Source organism: Cibotium barometz, chromosome 7 (genome assembly GCF_041138505.1).
Source record: "Cibotium barometz isolate CiBa-2024 chromosome 7, ASM4113850v1, whole genome shotgun sequence".
Taxonomy (NCBI): domain Eukaryota; kingdom Viridiplantae; phylum Streptophyta; class Polypodiopsida; order Cyatheales; family Cibotiaceae; genus Cibotium; species Cibotium barometz.
Window position 1 is genome coordinate 1,532,632 of NC_141052.1, and position 5,276 is coordinate 1,537,907.

The following is a 5,276-nucleotide window of genomic DNA, read 5'->3' on the forward strand; positions in this document are numbered from 1 at the left end:
GAGATGTGATAGGATGTGCTAAGAGGTATATGAGATGTGATAGGATGTGCTAAGATGAGTTAGGATGTGATAAGATGTGTATGGGATGAAGTAAAGAGTGTATCTGATGGGATAAGATGTATATGGGTTGTGATAGGGCGAGAATGGATGTAATGTAAAAGAATAGATGTGAAGGCGTATGTGGTTATATGAATAGGAATGTGGAAATGGATGTGGATGTGGATGTGGATGTGTATGTATGAATGTGGATATGGGATGTGGATGTATGAATGTGGATGTAAAAATGGATGTATGCATGTAGATGTGGATGTATGGATGTAGATACGGATGTGGATGTATGTATGTGAACATGGATATATGAACGAGGATGTGAAAATGGATATATGCATGTAGATGTGGATGTATGGAATCTGTGTATGTATGAATGCGGATATGGGATTGGATGTATGATGTGGATGTACGAACATGGATATGTATATAGAATAAACTTCTTGATCGAAATTTTGAATTTCATACCAAAATTCCTCGAATTCTATAACCTTGATCCACATATCAATTTGAAGGGTCTCAAACTTAATTTTAGATTTGGCGGAAGTTTTGAGTGCATTTTTCTAAACTGGTCACATCTTCTTTCCTCGAAACTGACGAAAGAGTTTGGTCTTGGTCATAGTCTGATTCAAGGTTTGAGTCGGAGAAGATTTTTCCTGAACTATCCTTCTCGAAAAGGTTTGGTAATTCAGTTATTTTATTGAATTTCTTTCTTTGAATATTCACTTAATTGATTTCTAAATTAGTTACGAATTCCAATAAGAAATAAATTAATCATTTATTTGAATATTTCGATCTTGATAGATTTCTTGAAATTTTTTTTTATAATCCGTGTGAATATAAAACGATAGAAATTTCTCTCTTAGAGTATTTAATTATTCATTTATCAAATACTCATAGAATTTAAGAGAATTCTAATTTTGATATAAAAATTCTTTATGCATCAATTTGTGCATAAAAATTAGCTTCAATGGGAATAAAACTTTTAAAAAAATTTCTTTTATGCATAAAATCAAATTTAATAGGAATAACACTTTTAAAATAAAAAGAATTTCTTTATGCATCTATTTATGCATAAAAATCAATTTTTATAAGAATAACGCTTTTATAATAAAAAACTCCTTTAAGCATCTTTCTATGCATAAAAATCAAATTTAATAAGAATAATACTTTTGTAATTTAAAAAATTTTATTTTATGCATCTTTCTATGCATAGAAATCAAATTGAATAAGAACAACACTTTTAGAAAAAAAAATTGCTTCATCCATCTTTCTATGCATAGAAATCAAATTTAATAAGAATAACACTTTTATAAAAAATTCCATTATGCATCTTTCTATGCATAGAAATCAATTTTAATAAGAATAACACTTTTATAAAAAATTCCATTATGCATCTTTCTATGCATAGAAATCAATTTTAATAAGAATAACACTTTTATAATAAAAAAATTCCTTTATACATCTTTCCATGCATAGAAATCAAATTCAATAAGAATAACACTTTTATAATTAAAAAAAATCCTTTATGCATCTTTCTATGCATAGAAATCAAATTCAATAGGAATAACACTTTTATAATAAAAAAATTTCTCTATGCATAGAAATTAAATTTAATAAGAATAACACTTTTATAGTTTAAAAAATTCCTTTATGCATCTTTCTATGCATAGAAATCAAATTTAATAATTATTATCTGTGATATCCATGCATATTCATAGGTGAATATGTACATGGAGTAATTAGAATATTTCTTTTAGATGAAAAAATGGTGAAAATTACTCTTTTGGAATAACATAAAAACAAACTTTCTTTTTCACAAAATTTTGAAACATTTTGCCCCATAACCTCCTTTGTGTGGCTGACCATTTCTCCTTTTTATCTATCTTCACTTAACTTAATTAACCCAATTTGGAATTATAGAGCTCTAATATACACAACTTTCTAAATTCAAGAGAGTAAAAAATAAGAAGAGTTTAATTAATCACTTAGTTAATCTTTCTAGGATTAAGAAAGGTTGGAATGAAAGAAGAGAAGGGGATGGCCTTTACATCAAAGGCATAGCATTTGAATTTAATTCAATCATTTGCAAAACATAAAAAACAAGAAAACCATAGATTTTTCATTAAAATTTGTAAACAAAGTAAGAAAATTAGCTTACATGGAGCTTGTAAGCTCTCCTTTGGCTTGAGGGATTGAGGGTTCTACTCTTGCTTGAAGCAATAGTGGCCACCAATTCAATTTGGATAGGATTAGGCCAAAAACAGTTGACATATTAAAAAAATTCAATATAGATGGCTCAAGACAGGAGTAGAGTAACATTGCATAAACACCATTAATCTTTTAGAAAGGGGGATGCTTCTATTTATTGGAAAAAGTGAGTCTCTAACCAAGAAAACTGATTCTAGAATTTTCCAAATCAATTTGGTCAATTTTTGACCATTTTTGAATCACTTCAGCTTACTTTTTGGATCTAGATCTGAAACAAGAGAGAGGAGAGATAAAAATATCTCATTTTATTGATTAAAAATTGGGGGTAATGATGAGAAAAAGGCGCCTATGTCATGAGGAGAGATCCCCACACTGAGGTGTCGAAATTTAGTTTTTTAATTCTTTTCTTTGGTCCTTAGTCCACTCTTCATCTTATGTGAGCATTTACTCGTTTTTGGGGGGTTTTTCTTTTATTCTTCAATTTATCTCCTCCCTATATTTGGATTAATCTCATTGGCTTTTCAAACCTTTGTTTGGACCTTAATCCAAATTTTTTTGAAAACAGGGACCCTTAGGCTAAGGTCTTTTGTGCACATTATAATTTATTTCTAATGCACCTTAGGAATTTCTTTTTAAACTTCTGTTTCAGGGGAATTTATTTTAATAAGAAGGGATATTTTTCTATCCAAAGATATCTAAAAACTGAATTATCTCTCTCTAGAATATCTTCTCTCTCTAGGCCAAAATAGGTAGAAACAAGATCTTTTATTATTTTGAAAAGGAGATTGATTAAAGGGGAAGAAACTGGATATCTTGAGGGGATGGGGAGGAATCTGTTAAAACCCTAAGATCTCTCTAGATAATTTTTATGCATAATCATGCATAAATCAGGCATAAACTCAATCACCCAACCACCCCCGAGCCCAAGGGATGCACACATGAATAATAATGAAATACATCATACCTCTACCTTGATGTTCCATACCATCAAGAGGTATAACTCCAATCCAATAGCATGTAGCTATAGTGTGAAATGGTAGATGAGTAATTATGGACCTCTACACAAGAGACCATAGCATAAGCCTCCAAGCCTCCAAGCTCCCAAGCTCCCTTGAGTGTGCCCCATCCCCTATTATATAGGAGGGCCCTCAAGTGACTCTTAACTTTCCATTTCCGATGTGTGACCCTTGGATGCCTGACCCTAACCTTAACCCTTAAGGTTAGTCCTAACCCATGCTCCACTAGAGCTTGTTCCCATGCTCCCATGCTCACAAGCCTAATGTGGGTCAGCCTCCTAGTATATGCACACATAATGTGTATATAACATAGCACACATAATGTACATATAACATACTTCCCCTCTCTCAAAACATTGCACTCTTGCAATGAAAAGAAGGAGAACTACGCTGAACAATCTCAACCGACTCCCAAGTCGAATCCTCTATTTTCCTATCCTTCCACCTAATTTTAACCTCAGGGATTAGTCAACTAGAAAGTTTCCTTTCCCTGAATTCAAGTACCTTATCAGGTTCATGTGGAACATAGGATAATTCTTCGACTTCAACGAGTTCTTGAGGAGTAACCGTGTTATCCTCACCTCCCAGTTTCCCTTTCAACCTATTGATATGAAAGACTGGATAAACTCTAACATCTGGAGGTAGTTTTAAGTTCAAACGCAACCATGCCAATCCGATGTATAACTCGAAAATGGACCACAATATCTAGGAGATAAATTCGAGCATTTTCCCATTGACAAAGTCTGAGAATCTTTAGGAACATTAAAATAAACCAACGCTCCTGGTTCAAAAGACCGAGATGAGCATCCCCTATCAGCATAAAATCGTGCCCTATCTTGAGCACTCCTGATAGAATCCCGAGCTTCGGTCAGCGTTTCTTGCATATAATAACCCTCAAAAATATTAAATTCTCAAGAAAAAGAACTATCATGATTTTTTTCTAATTTTTCCTAATTTTCTAGGGCCTCAAAATATAATAATTTTGAATTCCACCAAACCTATCTTATGGCATTCCAAACCTACATTTTTCCAAAAAAAAATTTAGCAATTTAATTTGCTAAAATATAATTTTTAAGATTTCTAAAAATAATTTCAAAATATTCCTGAGAATCCCATCGTTCACGAAATTCCCAATTCCAACCAACAATTCTCAAATACAATGAAAATTTATAATTTTAATCGATTTTTCTATTTTTTGGGTCAAAAAATATATTTTTAAAAGAATTTGAATGGTCACGGGTGTCCGAATGGACACACCACATGCCAAACACCAACCCCACATTTTTCCAAAATTTAAAATAACCTTTGTCTAATTTTCCACTAATTTTTAGGAATTTTTAAAAATTTAATTTGCCCTGAACACATTTAGAATACAAACGGTCAAAAAATTTCAAAATTCCAACGCCAGAATATAGAAAGCCAAAAGTTTTGGAAAAATGAAAAGACAAAAAAAAATAAAAAATCGAAATGTGAAAGGTCAAAGGTTTTCGGAATACGGAAGGTCAAAAGTTTTTCCAGAATTTGGAAAGCCAAAGGTTTCAGGAAAATGAAAAGCCAAAGGTTTTTCAGAAGATGAAAAGACAAAAATTTTCAAGAAGAAATTTCCAAGAAATTTTCAGAGATTTTTTTCCCAAATTCCAAATTTTCTCTATTTTTTAGGCTTTTTCCAAGCTTTTTTTTGAAATAAATTCAAAAGCTTTTTTTGAAATAATAAAAAACTCATTTAAAAAAATAAAAAAATAATAAGCTTTTTTAAAGCTTAATAAGGTTTTGATTTTTTAGGGGGGGCGATTTTTCGCCCGGCGGGCTGCAGCGCAGCCCCCCTCCCCCCCCCGACGCCTGTGCGTGGAAAAATTGAGAGATGAAGGGAGTGAAAACTCCCTCCTCACCTTCTTCTTCCCTCTTTCCTCTCCCTCTTCTTCCTTCCATTCTCTTTCCTCCCCTCTCTGTTAATCAGAGAGATTAACTTAATATTTCATTAAGATTTTTAATTAAACTCCT